This window comes from Arachis hypogaea, chromosome 11 (genome assembly GCF_003086295.3).
Source record: "Arachis hypogaea cultivar Tifrunner chromosome 11, arahy.Tifrunner.gnm2.J5K5, whole genome shotgun sequence".
Classification (NCBI taxonomy): Eukaryota; Viridiplantae; Streptophyta; class Magnoliopsida; order Fabales; family Fabaceae; genus Arachis; species Arachis hypogaea.
The window spans coordinates 47094168-47110581 of record NC_092046.1 but is presented as its reverse complement, the minus strand read 5'-3'; the positions used below and the strand labels follow the sequence as shown (position 1 = coordinate 47110581).

Here is a 16414-nt window from a genome sequence, read left to right as displayed (position 1 = left end):
ATGTAATCCATGAATACTGCAGGAGCGTTCGTCAACCCAAAGGACATTACAGTGTACTCGTAATGACCATAACGAGTCCTAAAAGCGGTCTTAGGGATATCCTCACCCCTCACCGTTATCTGGTGATAACCGGATTGCAAATCGATCTTAGAGAAAACCCCAGCTCCTTGTAACTGATCCATGAGATCATCAATTCTCGGCAACGGGTATTTATTCTTTATGGTGACCTTGTTCAGCTGCCTGTAATCCACATAGAGCCGCATACTTCCATCTTTCTTCTTTACCAGTAATACTGGAGCACCCCACGGGGAAACACTTGGTCGGATAAAGTTCTTACCCAACAATTCCTCTAACTGAGACTTTAGCTCGGCCATCTCTAATGGTGACATTCTATAAGGAGCACTTGAGATTGGTCCCGCCCCAGGCACCAATTCAATAGCAAACTCGACCTCTCGGTTAGGTGGAAATTCCTCAATATCATCGGGAAACACTTCCGAAAAATCACACACTACCGGAATCTGATCCAACTTTTGATTATCACCCGAAACACCAGCGGTTAACAACAGGATACCCTGACATTCGATTCCAGAACAGTTCACCATCATCGAATTCAAGTAATAATTATTCACCACGACCGGCCCTTCTGTATCTTCCGGCATAAAGTACACCGACTTTGTAGAACAATCAAGCAGGACATGGTTCTCAGATAACCAGTCCAATCCCAAGATAAGATCAAGACCGATCATCGGTAAGCAGATTAAATTATGGACAAAATCACGCTGCTTGAACCTGAACGAAACTTTCGGGCATCCTAGCCTAGTTACCATGGCTTCATGGGTAGCATTATGTACCTTTAGGTCATAACCTAAGGTTACAATCTTCAATCCTAACTCATGGGCTTTCTCAAATGCAATAAATGAATGCGATGCTCCCGAATCAAATAAAGCATTTAAAGTTTGACCAGCCATTTCACAGTTACCTCGAATGAGTGTCTCGGATCCCTCTGCACCCACAGCTGAGGTGGTGAACACCCGACCAGTCTGTTGTGCTTTCCCAGCACCTTGCTTTTGCTTCTCTGGATAACTTGCGGCTTTATGCCCCACCTTTCCACAATTGTAGCACAAACCCCATCCGGCTTTGCATGGTGCTCCCGGATGGTGACTTCCACACCTAGTACAAGCTTGATCATTCTGAGGCTGCTTCCCAAACCTTTTCCATTGGGAGTTGTTGTTGTTGGGCCTCCTAAAAGAACCTCCCCTCTTGAAAGACAGACCTCTAGGTGCAAAGCTCTTCCCTCGGTTCTGTGGAAATGATCCTTTGTGATTTTCTTTCTCAGCGGCTGCCCTCTTCACACACTCTTCAGCAACCCTACACTTGTTCACCAATTCGGAGAAAGTCCTAATCTCCATTGGCCCCACCGAACCGAAAATATCACTCCGGAGTCCTCCCTCGTACTTAACACACTTCCATTCCTCATATTCCACCGGAGTCCCTTGACACATACGAGAGAATCTGAACAGCTCCTCAAACTTATCAGTATACTCAGATACGGACATAGTACCCTGCTTCAGCTGCAACAATTCAAGCTCCTTGGCCGTCCTAGCAGAAGTCGGAAAGTACTTCTTATAGAACTCTTCTTGGAAGACATCCCAGGTGATATAATCATCACCCTGCTGCAGAAGACGACGGATACCTTGCCACCAATGCGACGCTTCACCTGTGAGCATATAGGTAGCGAACTCGACACGCTGTCCTTCAGGTACCACTTGTGCTTGCAGTGCTCGCTCTATAGCCTGAAACCATGTATCGGCCTCAGTCGGGCTAGTAGTTCCCTTGAACTTAGGTGGATTAACCTTCAAAAAGTTTGCCAGTGTCATCGGGCCCTGAACTCCACCTCCGTCATTACCATGGTTGTTCATCTGTTGACCAAGAGCCTCAGCAGTGGCTTGCATAGCAGCAGCCATGTTCTCTAACGCAGTCATAAAGTTCACCGGATCATTAGGGTTAGTCTCCGACACACGAGTATTAGTACGACCTCTCTCACGACCTCTACCGCGTCCACGAGGCGCCATTTGGTTCCTATACACACCAAACAATCGATATTAAGTTGATCAGTCTCAATATCGGAAGTTCAGTGCTTCAAAGTCCCAAATGCATGCTCATGAACGTTTATGCCAATTATATCAAGTAGATATACTAACAGCACCTAACACACATACAGAGAATGCACAGAAGCATAGTCAGTCCATTCCTCAGGCTCTACAGGAACGAACTGCTCTGATACCATAATGTAACACCCTACCATACAAAGTCTTATGCTTAAGTCATAATTCAGAGATGGCAAGGTATTACGACCTCTAAAACAAAAATTTAGTACGTATAGTAGTATGAATGATTGATTATAACTAGGAGCCTTTGAAGAAAAAGGGGTAAACAAAAACCGTAACTCGAACGGGCAACACTCCGATCGATAACGTAACGAGCAAAGGATAAGCTAGCGCAAGATCATATATATAAAGAGTGTCAAAAACGGGAATATCAAGACTCAAAACCCGGTTGCGAAGATAACCGGTCCGAGCATAGCAATATATACATATGATAAAATAAGAAAACCCCAAAGGAAACCCAAAGGGACACAAATACAGAAAACCTATTCTCCAAAAATCCCCTCTAGAAGGAGTCGTCACAGTTTGTATTATTTAATGGAGATAAAAGTATCTAAACAAGATATATAACCCAAAACAGAGTCCCGAGAACAAAGGATCTTCGCTAATCCAGAAGTCTCCAGCATGCCTCAACGAGAAGCCTCGCGTCCTGCATCTGAAAACCACAAAATCCGCATGGGTGAGAACCAGAGGTCCCCAGCACGGTAACAGCTTCCACATATATAATACATAATAATAGAGGAAAGCCGAAGGCAATCCTAGAACTTCCTTCAGATAATATCAAAGCTTATAAACAAGCTAAACCGTAAGTGGCAACTGACTAAAGATTCTTCAGTCTAACTAATACTTCCCTTTCCAATTCCTTCAGACCTCCCAACAACCAGCAGGAGTATAATATAGCAAACACAGTTATATCAGACAAGAGATTTACAAATAGGAACAAATAAGGCATTTAGGCAATTAGCAAGTAATATGCAGTCAAATAGGCAATCTCAAACAATTCATGTAGTATGCTTATGATGCATGCCTGTCCCTAGTGGCTGATGATATCATCTGTCGGTTATAGAGCCAACCCGACAAGTCCTGGTAGCTAGCCATTGGACTGTCCCTCTGTCGTGCATCCCCAACTCGAGTTATACTCATCATAAACTTGATCATAATCATGATCCATATCCATCACCCTCACTGGTGAATATTTATCCATCACCATCACTGGTGAATATTTATGGGGGCGAGCTCATCCGGGCCTTTCACAGTGCCCGGCCACACTTACGACATAGGGTCAAAAGAGCTTCGAGTCTCAACCTGGAGCACATGGTGGCTAGCCATTGCTACTACCCAGGGAAACCCTCATCTCCAATGGTGGAAGTGCAAACCTTCACAATTCAATCAACATCATATATGCATTTATACTTGGCCATAAACATGGCTCCGCCGTAACACGGCAATAATCTAGCCATCCGGCTCACGGTTAAATCCATAACCAGCCAATTCATTAACAATTGCGGCCCTTCGGCCCATGGCACAACAAGCACTTCCACCGCCATTCTCCGCATCTCACATAATCATCTTTGATCCTCAATGATCATTCATTTTTCCCTTGCTTCAGTCGCAAGTTACCACATTCACTAGCCCTTTTTCTCATGCTAGGCATATCATAATGATTTAAGACATAAGTGGTGAGATCGGAGGCTTAGAAGTATGAAATTTGGCTTTTAAAACTCAAAAATCAACTTTGGGATGAAAACAGGTCCACGCGTACGCGCACTCCATGCGCACGCGTGGATGGCGCTTTCTCGAAGAACGGCACGTACGCACCAAGTGCGCCTACGCGCGAGGGGTCATTCTACTAAAAATTTTCTAAGTTAAAAGCTGCAGAATTTACAGATTCAAACCCCAATCTTCCGACGGACATAACTTCCTCATTTTAAATCGTTTTTCACCCGTTCTTCGAACGGCATGGACATCCCGGATCCAATTTCATTTCTAAACAGATTTGGCACAAATCAGAGATCCGTAGTCCAAGTTATGTCTCGTCAAAGTATGCCCAAAAACCATGTTTTCATACAAAACCACAAGGTGCCATTTTCAAAACAAGCCACTTTCAACTCTTTTCAAAATCAATCAAACATGCCAATTTCAACCCTTCTCTTTGAAATCATTCAAAATGTACCAAAATCAACAACAAGCCATCCTCAACTCACACATTGACACTTTACCAAGGTTTCCAAAACCACATCCAACCATTTTAACACTTCTCAATCAAATGGCTAAAGGACAAACACAATATCATGTCATACATCCTTCCTCATTCCAAATTTCCAATAATACCATTTTCAATTAACCATCATTATACATAATCAACATCATACTCACCATCAACATGATACCACCCATCAATTCAACATCAATCATCCATCAAGTATATATCACAACATGCATTTCTCATATTTCACCAATCAAGGCATCAATATTCATAATCACATATATGAACACATCATATATTTCAACCATCCAACAACACCAACAATTCAATGCCTATCTTAGGGCCTCTAGCCTAAGTATTTCCTACCACATTACATATTAGATACGGGAAACCAAAACCATACCTTAGCCGATTTCCCAAGCTCAACCGGAGCACTTCCAAACCACTTTTCCTCAAGCTCTCAAGGTCTCAACACCTCCAAGAACAGATTTTATCACACAAAACCCTCTTCCAAGCTTTCCAAAATCACCAATCAAGCTCCAATATTCACATATACACAACCTAAGCCACAATCATCATACCCATACACAACATCTCAATACCCAAACATCATAGAACAACAAATTATACTAGGGTTGAGAATATTACCACACCCAAGGTCCAAAGAGACAAGATTAACCTTCTCCTTCAAGAGAGTTGGGTCCTATAACATCAAAGAACCCAAAATCTCAACATTTTTGCTCATGAAACTCGAAATCAAGGGCTGGAATTTCGAACAGTAAAACGTGTCTTACCTCAAGATTGATTGTATGGGTTTTGTAGAGCTCTCCGCGGTGAACGCGTGGCCGCAAACGGAGCGGCAATCGGAGCTCTAGATCAAAAGTTATGGTGGTTTGAAGATCAAGTGAGAGAAGGAAGTTGAGAGAGTGTTCTTCCCCCTTCCATCTCAATTTTCAGCGTGTTTTGGTGTTGTGTGAGGAGAGAGAGTGCTGAAAACTAGGGTTTTGGTTTAGTTATGTTGGGCCAAGGGCCCACTTTGGGTCCGGTTGGTCCGGTTTGGCCCGTTCGGTCCAATCTTGGTCCGATTTCTATAAAATTGGTACCGAAATTCTCGTCTCAATTTCCTCTATCATATTAAGCCATAAAAATAACATTTTTGGCTTTCTAGAATAAATTCTCATTTATGGGTTAATTAGCCGTTAATTAACCGGATCTTACAAACATCACTCAATTTCTTTTCAATCTTTGCTCTCTACTCTACTGCGGTAGAGATCTCTTTAATTAATACCTTCTTTTCTATTTGCTCTACTGTGGTAGACGTTTATTAAAATCTTTTTAGTCACTACTCTCTGCTCTTCTGAGGCAGAGATCCTTTTACTTAATGCATCATTCTCTTTTTGTTCTTTTTCTTTTCTTTTCTTTTTCATCTTTCTCTTTTCTTTTCTTACTTATTTTCTTTCTCTCTTCTTTTCTTCAATCTTTTAATTCTTTATCATAATTCAACTTCACATTCTTCTCTCGCCTTTCCCTAATATCTTTTGAAAAAGAATCATAAAATTCTAAAATCAACTGCGTCCTCTAAAGCTTTTAAGAGTTCTTCTGTTTGCTCTTCTCTGACTTAAATATTCTTAATAAAATGATAACAATAATATAATTTAAATGGTAAATAAATAATATTTATAGCTTTTCTTAAAAAAACCTAATTTCATAAAACTTTTATTCTTAAACTCTTATTATCTATGTTTTAAACCTTAAACTTTTAAATGTTTTATTTTTAACTCAACATTTTTATAAAATTATATTTGAAACTTCACTTATCTCAGTATTATAAAAGTAATCCTGAGCTTTTAAAATACTCATTTTCACTCCTGTACTTTATTTATTACCCAAAATACTCGAAAACTTATATAATTACAAATTGTATCTCGATTTTTTATATACAAATACAATGTTACCCTTCAAAAATAAAATTTAATTACTAATCTTTCTTTTATACCAAAACTGAAACTCTTAACCTTTTTTCCTTAAAATATTACTTGTATTTTAATCCGTTTTTTAGTTTTTTGGTTACCGTTTTTTCTCAACTTTTAATTTAATCTTTCAACTACCAAATCCCATCAATTTTCTCAAAATACCACATCACAACAGTACTAAAACCATTAAAACAACCACAACTAAGCTGTTCCTCATAGCCGAACCAACAAATCACAAGCAACAACAATAATTCAATATAAACTCATTCAAACTCAAACAATAATCAATCAAATCAACTCACTTATCAAATTCACATTTAATTATTATAAAGTTACCAAACCCTACCTCCGTATGAAATTAAAATATTCAAAACTCTGAAGAAACTTTTTGACCGAACTACCGAAAAAAGAAATGTCAAAAATCATCTGTGCCTCCAAGAATTCCAGTTGGCCGAACTCAAGAAGAAGGGAAACTATGTCACCGTCAACTTTTACTGAATAAAAGTGATGTCAATGTGTAGAGAAGAAGGATACAAACACTTTTATCGGATTAAATTTTTTATTAGAATTACGAATCTCAAAGAATCGAAGCTGGAAGTTCAAGAGAGATCACGGTTCTCACCCACACTCTCGGTCCCTTTCTTTCTTTGTTTTTCCTCAAACTCATTCGGTGATGCATGAGGAGAAAGGAAATCGGTTAATTATGCTTATGATTAAGTGTTTTTGGTTGTTGAATAAAGGAGGTATATGTGTCATGATATAATATATATATACAAACTACGTTTCCTTTCTTTCTTTTGGTGATATATATATATGACCGCGTTAACTTGAGGAACCACAATCCTATAGTATTATAATATATATACTTTATTTAATATGAAAGAAATTATATATATCTTTTATTATTATAATATTTAGAAATTGTATACCTTTATTATATAATGTTCATACTATTTGTTTTATTACCTTCATATATATATATATATATATATATATATATATATATATATATATATATATATATAAGTTTTAATTATGTTAAATATACATTTAATAAAATTATGTATATAACTTCAATAATCATAAAATTAAATTTATTATATCTAATAAAATAATTTTTAAATAAATAGTTCAATTTAATAAAATAGTCATAAATAATTTATAATAGAAATTTTAAAAATACGGGTTGTTATATCCTATCTACTTTACAAAAATTTTTGTCCTCAAAAATTGATATAAGATAAAAAAAAAAGATTCATTCTAACCTTCTTTTTCAAATATGTTAAAGAAAATAGAAAGATTTGACATGTTCAATTTTTAAACATGACAAAAATTCAAAGTCATACTGACACCAACTACAACAAAGATAGATACTAAAAGATTCAAATAGACAGTTAGCAACATGGTCAAGCAAAAATATATGCGAATGATGGAATATGGTAAGAAAGAAATCAAAGCATGGTTCAGAGAAAATATCCAAAACAAAGAACTCCAATTAAGATGGTAAATCAAGAAACGATGTGCCAACTCTTGCGACAAGAATTGTAGGTCGAAACTGAACGGACCTTTGAAAAATAACTCCTAACGTTCCCAAACTTCATGATTCGCATAACCTATTAATTCTATTTCGTCTATGACAACCTATTAGTGTTTCTAGATACACAAATCATCAGTATTAAGTTGGCCCTCCTAATACCATGAGAGATCCAACGGTCGACTAACAGTATTAATCAATAGACAATCATGCATATAAAATCTAAATTCTTGTCATTAAGACTAGTCCTATCGCATGACAGACACTCAGAGTATGCAGTGAAGCATAGTCAGTCCATTCCCAAGGCTCTAACAGGAACAAACTGCTCTAATACCATAATGTAACACCCTAACTTTTAGCACATCATGATCGTACCAAAAGTTCAAGCGTGACTTACCTCTAAATTTTTTTATTTTATACAATCTTTATTTAATATTGAGCCTTCGCAAATACGAACCAGAACTTTTAATTAAAAAAACACAGATTCTTTATTTTAAATCACTTAATCACAAAAGTATATATATATATATATATTTACATCGCTTTATATACATAGACTTAGTCAAAGAACCTCAATTACAAGTCCTACTCCTCTAAAAACCAAAAGAATAAACAATGAGGGGAAAATAAATTCTAACAACTCAACTTGTAAGCATAATCTTTTATGCTCCTATAGCTCCGTAATAAAGCTTTGCACCTGTAGTTGAAAGGGGGTGGGAATAGGGGGTAAGAACTGGGGAGTTCTTATCCAACACCACAAACTTGCATTATCCACCACCATCACTTTTGCCATTAATGATCAACCCAACTATTTCTGCAACAATTTGACACAATATACACATCAATACATGAATCAACCTATCCTAAGTTATCTAGCCTAAGTTTTCACGATATATTTTATTTTAGTTACGAGAAATTGAAACCATACCTTGGTCGATTCCTCATTAAACCTGGAACATCACAATTTGTCGCTGTTCCACAAAACCAAAGCTTCCAAAATGCGCACCTAATAGAGGATTCATCTACCACAGCCCAAATTCCAGCTTTTCGACACCTCCAATTCTATCAACAAGCCTAAAATAATTAACCCAAAACTCAATCTAATACCAATAAACATCACTAACTCAATATAGATTTCATTATATCACAGATTTTACAAGAGTTTGGGAGTCTTTACCTTTCTCAAGTATCAATGGAGAAAAACCCAATAATTTTCTCAAGTTAGTTTAAGCCTATAATATCAAAGAATAAAAAATCTCAATACCCACACATTGAATTTTCGAAATTGGGGGGAGGAAATTCGAAATTGAAAATGTAAACTTCTTACCAAATTACTTAGTGGGCTTTGTAGAGAATTTTGAGACAAACGCGTGGCCGCTGACGCCTCATCAATTGGAGCTCCGGATCAAAAGTTGTGTGGATTTGAAGTTTAGCCAAGGGTTTGGTGTTTTCTTTTGTTCTTCCCCCCTTCCCTTGTTTTTTCAGCATGTTTCCCCTCTTGTTTGGGGGAAGGAAGAGCTGAGCTCTTCATTTATTTGATGATTGTGTTGGGCCTTGGGCCCAATACGGGCCCGGTTTGCCTAATTAGTATCAAAATTTTTATTTTAATTAGCTCTATCTCATTAAACTATAAAATTAAATTTTTTAATTTCTTAAATTAATAATTAATTTATTGGCTAATCAGTTGCTAATTTTGCGAGTTTTACATCCTACACCCTTAACAGAAATTTTTGCCGTCGAAAATATCGTCTGCCACGCGAGTTCATGAGCATAATCCCTCTTTTAGTTCAACATATAGTAGTCCTAAGGACTTCCTAATCTACGCGCTTTCGCTACCACACTCTGATTCGTTTATCTCCAAGAACCTTGATCATTCATCCAATGCCAACCAAAAGCCTCACTAAACTCTGCAAGCTCTAACGGCAATACCCTACTTTGACTGACTTGGTTTGGTTCTAAGTTTGATGCTAAGCTTAACATTTTCAGTTTTACATTTTCATTCCTACCTTAGGCTATGGATAAACGCGGTGTTCTCCTGTCACATGTAACACCCTAACTACCAAAGCTCACGCTTCCGGCTGCGCGCCTTTGATAGCTCGGACATTACGACGACTTTTACATTATTTAGTACTAAAATATGAGCCTGTTTAAAACTTTAACCGCAATACCGCTCCCAAAAATTCTTTCGTTCAATAACGTACATCCATAAATACCATACAACTTACAAAACTCATAAAGAGTACATCCATATATACATATATATATATATATTTACAAGCATTAACCAATACAATCCCTATCCCTCTCACAGAATATATCAAGATAAAGGCGAGGGTACAATAAATAATCTATATCAATACAGAACATATCAATAACTAAATAAACTCTTCGTAGCTTCTGCGCCCATATCCTGAAAGGGGAAAAATGTAAGGGGGGTGAGAACATCATCCTCGAAAGGGTTCTCAGTAGAGGGTTTTTGGGAATTACTATAATAGGATACGTGAAGATAACCGCATCAGTGATTAATAACCGTCTTTTGCCTCTTTTCAAAAACAACAGTTTCCAATAAAAGTAAAGTCGGAAATCCTTTCTAAAAGAGGAACCGTTCAATTCTCAAAAACTCAAAAGCCTTTCAAAACGGTTTATCTATACTGAACAAAATAGCCTTTCATATTTTATTCCAAACCAGAAACACAAAACCGAAATCAACCATCGGTTCATCTCATTCCAACCACGGCCCTAGGCCCAAACAATCCAACCATCAACCAATCACCACAGTCCAACAGAGTCCCAGATGCAAACACAGATAGGAAGTTCAAGCACAAACAAACAGTTATTACAAGTAGAACAGTTAGCAATTAATCACATAGGCAAACCAAGTATAATATGCACACCCAACCAATGTCACACAAATGCATATGATGCATGCCTGTCTCTAATGGCTGATGATATCATCTGTCGGTTATAGAGCCAACCCGACAAGTCCTGGTAGCTAACCATTGGACTGTCCCTCTGTCGTGCATCCCCAACTCGAGTTATACTCATCATAAACTTGATCATAATCATGATCCATATCCATCACCCTCACTGGTGAATATTTATCCATCACCATCACTGGTGAATATTTATCCATCACCATCACTGGTGAATATTTATGGGGGCGAGCTCATCCGGGCCTTTCACAGTGCCCGGCCACACTTACGACATAGGGTCAACAGAGTATCAAGTCTCGACCTGGAGCACGTGGTGGCTAGCCACTGCTACTACCCAGGGAAACTCGTATCTCAGATAGTGGAAGTGCAACATTCACATTTATCAATGATTCAGCATAAACATGCATTCAATCTCATCCATGGATCAACATCCATCTCAGCCATCCGGCTCACGGTTCAGTCCAGAACCAGCCAATATTCATATCATACACAGCCATTCCGGCTCACGGTTCAATCCAAAACCAACCAATATGTATAATCATACACAGCCATTCCGGCTCACAACAAAACAGCACTTCCACCATTCAATATCATTAAATTCATAAAGTCGGCATTTAAGCCATAAATCATTTCCTCAATTCATTTCACTTTGAAATCGAGTTTCAACTCTTTTCAGCCTTGGCTTTAAAGATCTCATTTCTCAAATCATTTTAGGCTCATAAGCCACTTTTACTCAAGGTAAATTTCCCTTTGAAAACAATGCCACTCTCGGCATCCTCTTTCCAAACTTCCATAACCATGGCAAGTTAAAGATTCTTTTTGGAGACACTCAAAATCATCCATTCAACAATGGGATTTTATAACAAAGTTTCTCGGCAGAGTCCCAAGTCTTTAGGGGAGAATAACATATCTCATTTCGCCAAAATCATTTAAAATCATTAAAACATTGGCTTTCTGATTTGAGTAAGAAAATAGGATCTAAGCCAAACCGAGTCACGTAATCTTTACTTCTTTCAAAACCATTCCCTTTACTTAAACAAAAACTGGCTTCAATTCCATAATTAAATCTGAAGCGTTTCAAACTGATAAGAGAATCATTTTTGTTGTGTTAAACTAGAGTTCAAAAGATACTTTGAATCTTATTTAAAACGTCAAAATAATGAGGCTCATCAATCGAAATCCAATTCCTTTTAAAATCACGAAAACTCTCCCAAGGGACAATCTTTGTGTTTAACAGAGAAAAACATAAACCCGTTTTACCTTTTAAAACAGCCTCAAAGCAAAATTCTCTTTCAAATGACTTGTACCCAAAGACATACTGTTCTTCTTGGAAAATAAGGATAAATCATGATTCTCTTTTCAATAATTCTTTCAAAGCATAACTTCATTGCTTTCTTAATTGCTCTAAGTAAAGGTAATAAAGAAGCCATAATTTCACAATCCTCAAAATAGATAGGAAAGGCATTAAACTCAAAATTCCCCAATTAACATTTCAAATAAGGACTCGGATTCTATAGAAATTTCGGCAGCACCTCCCCTAAAACTTGGACTTTTGCCACCCGTTTCGGGTCCCAACTAAACCGTTTCTCATTCCTTTTCAACAGCTCAAAACCAGAAATCAATTCAAAAGCAAGCTAAATCCAACAGTCGCCTCAGTGGCATATCTCAAGGAAGCCATTTCAAAAATCAACTCAATATCAACCGATTTAACTCATTTCCAAAGCTTTAAAGAATCGGTTCAGCAATAAATCATTTATCAAAACCAAATCAATTAAAGCAACACAGGCTGAATTTCAAGAGTATTCTATCTTCCACATCATCAAAATAATTGACTCAATTCAAACCAATCCTCAACGGATTAAACTCATTTCAAATCTTTAAAGAATCAATTTCAAACATTACATTTCACAAGCCACACAACAATTCGGCCAAACCAACATCCATAATCATTCGAGTCAATCAAATAATACATAAGGCAGATACAATCACCAAATACACAATATCTCACATCAGTACCCATATGTAATAATTCCAACAATAAACTATAGTTTTTGGAAAGCGCCCCTACCTCAAAACGCAAATTCCATAACTCAAACGCGTCACCGAGTCCTTTCCGCATCGACCCGAAATCAACAATCAAAATCCCGGCTACCAAAACCTCAGCTCCAAACCGTTTTCTCAGCAACCACAACGACTCTAATCACAATATATAATAACCGATATTAACTCTGATAACAACAAATGCTACAACTCCTCAACGCATAATAGAGCAGTAACTGGAGGCCTTTCAGATCGAAACGCTTACCGAACCGAAGGAACAGCTGAACCGAAACAACGGCGGTCTCTGAACCGGTTCGGCGGCAGCCCCAGGAGCCATCCTAGGCGGCAACGGTGATCAGACTCCGGCGACTGAAATCAATATACAGTGATTGTAACGTTTCCGGAAACTCAAGAGAAACGAAACCCAATACTTAAAACCTTACCGGCAGGATTCTCCGGTGACGGCAGAAACAGCCAGAGGCTTCGGCGGCGGTCCCAGAAGTCACGGAACCACTCCCGGCGGCCGGAGTCACAGAGATGCAGCTCCCTTCTCCGGCAGCGACACCTGCGGCGGCATGAATCCCTTTTTGACGGTGGCAGCTCCGGCGAAGGCAGCGCCGGCGACACAAACGGCGGCTGGACGCGGTGGTTGGACTCCCAACCTAGCCTCAGATCTCTCTCGCCTGTTCTGCTCCCGAACTCTCTTCTTCTGGCTCTGCCATACATGACAGCGGCTGACCCTGCGAGGACGACGGCGGCTTCCAGACACGGCGTCTTCTCCCCTCCGGCCATGGCTCGCATCTCCTCCCTCTCCAGGTCGCGATTCGAACGGCGACGGCAAGGAGGATTCGACGGCGAAAGGCTGGCGAAGTCGGCGGCGCTGTGTCTCCCCCTCACCCGCGAGCTCGACGTTGGCTCCAAGGTGGACTAGCGGCGGCACGGGCAACAGCGCGGCTTATAGGTGACAGCGACGCGGTGAGTTCCCCTCTGCGCGACGCTGACAGCGGTGACAGACCATGGCAGGGACGAGCTTCACGGTGGCAGGGCGAGCAAGACTGGTGACGACGCGGCGGCACGACGCGGTGGGCTTCCCGCCTCCTCTCATCAGCCACAACTCAGCCTCTCACTCTCTGCTCTGTTTCCGTTGGAGGGTTCTGCGTGTGTGTTTGCTGCTGTTAGGTTAGGTGAGGAGGAAACCGGGTCAGGTACGGGTTACTGGGTTAGGGTTTCATTTTGAAAATTAGGGTTAAGGGCATTAGGGTAATTCCACATAAAATTGGAAATAATATAGTAATTGAAACCCAAATTAAATCCAACACTAATTATGTATAGAAAATACTATTTGCTCATCAATTTCATAAATTATTTTTCATAAAATGCCCAAATCAAAATAATTAGAAATAATATAATTAAACCCCTTTATTTTTCCAAAGTAGCAGTATTAATATTTAAAATATTACTTATCTAGTCCAAATCATATAAAATCCTTATTATTTCGCAACTACCAACTTTATAATATAATTATAGAAAATAATCCAATAATTATCAAATTGGATAATAAATCATAACTTGTCTCAAATTCAATAAATCACAATCTGCCTTAATTATCTTTAATAAAATAATTTCTGAAATTAAGGCTATAAATAACTATATAATTTTGAGACTTGATCATAATAAGACTTTTCAAAGGTTCTAGGTCTTACATTCTACCCACCTTATAAAAATTTTCGCCCTCGAAAATTGATACAAAATAAAAGAAATTCCATGACAGTTCACCCTTGAACACATTTAAAGAAGAAGCAAAAATATCTCAAAATATAATCATATATACGATTTTCAAATACTTTGATTATCATAAGCATAAGGATGCAAAGGTAGGAGTGTAACTGCCAGGCAAACGTTACAAGATAGGTTCAATGCAAAAGATAACATGGGTCAATCATGTGATAGTAGGGCAAGGCATCAAAGGCTAGAAAACAGGATGGAGTTAAAACGATGTGCTCAATATCCGCACACTAATCTTATATCAACCTCAAGGTTTCAACTTTCCAACTCCATCAACCACTTTACAATTCCATACTCGATCACAAGTCTGACAATCACAAACCTGTTCGCAAGGAACAAAATGCCCACAACTCATACGTTGCACACCTACCGCTTTAACTTCCGTATACACATATCACGTCTCAAATAACTAACTCATCGCGTTACGTATACGTCTACAAGTCGCACGTGATATCAAAACAATTCTCGAGTCTACTCAGAAGAATATGAGATCTTAGAAAGGAGAGACGGATGTCAAAGACAATAGTCATAGATTTGAAAGAATATATCCAATCCCAGATAAACATGGATGTTCAAGCAATAAAGTTTGCTAGACATAATTCAATTGACAACTTCAAAGATAACCCTTAGATCAAAGAAGTTCAATAGGATCAACAAGAAGATAACCAGCGCATCAGCTTGAAACAAACTCAAACTGAGTCGATGAAGTATGAGGTTTACAAAAGAGAATATCTCAAACCCAAGGCAAAGCTCACAAAACTCAAGGGCATGATTAAAAATACTTCTGAATACATTGTTCTTAAAAGAATCGAAAACTTGCAGGAAAATCACCTCGCAGTCTAAAAGAAAAGTTAAGCAACAAATGTCCTTCAAGAGAGTAACAAAAGCATAAATGTGGCTTTACTTCAATACAATTCCATGTTGAAGTAGATTTTGTAGAGTTCCAAAAACAAATGCACACAACTTTGGCTAAGAGCTAAAATATTTCCTCAAATATTTTAGAAAGATAATTAAATGCACAACTTAACCAAAAGCAGTTCATAAAAACTCGGAAATAATCAGATGCTTGTTCGAAATTCTCAAAATTTCATATTCAAACAAGCCTGTATAACATTTATAGCAAGTACGAAAGAGGAAGTTAAACTCTTTTTAGAAAAGAAACTCCGAGATAAAAATTTGCTTACAATCTGGTAAGGAAATAAGTGGTGCGTTACAAACAAACCGGTTTCCACTAAACAAGGAAACTTTCCAAAACCTCATTTAAAATAGCGCATGCCGATTTTTAAATTAACTTCATCAATATTGAACAATGGTTTCAATCTAAATCAAGAAACAAAAAATAAATTCCGTTTAAAACTTCTTACAAGAGAATTCAAAACTTCTTTAAAAAGTCCAAAACAATACTCCAAAAGTGTTCTTGAAATCTCCATCTCAGAAGAACATTCAAGAAGTTTAAGATGTACTAAAAAGGAATCAAGCCTTGCAAGAAAGGATCTTAAATTAGAGTAGTTCAAACAAGATCCACTAAGCATGAAATATCAAACAAGTTTTAAATTGATCCAAAAGAATACAAAAGTCATAGAAAAGACAACTCAATCATTTGTAATTCTTCAATGATAAATCTTTAACTAAAAACTCTTGTAGAGATAATGGGAGAATAAACAATGTACTATCCTGAAACGAATCAAACTGACCCACATAAGGATGAGATTCACAAGAGGGGACAAACCAAGATCAATGGTAATGTTCACAAGATGTAAAAGATTAGTTAAAAACAG

At 38.0% G+C, this 16414-nt stretch overlaps 1 long non-coding RNA gene across 1 annotated transcript; it reads right to left on the bottom strand.

Moving 5' to 3' along the window:
* Nucleotides 1-10272: 10272 nt before the first annotated feature.
* Nucleotides 10273-13523, bottom strand: LOC112723879 (uncharacterized). Its single transcript, XR_003163212.3, has 4 exons — nucleotides 13295-13523; nucleotides 13117-13220; nucleotides 12880-13007; nucleotides 10273-10288 (listed from the first exon to the last, which is right to left on the bottom strand). It is a non-coding gene; the product is annotated as an uncharacterized lncRNA (long non-coding RNA).
* Nucleotides 13524-16414: the final 2891 nt, after the last annotated feature.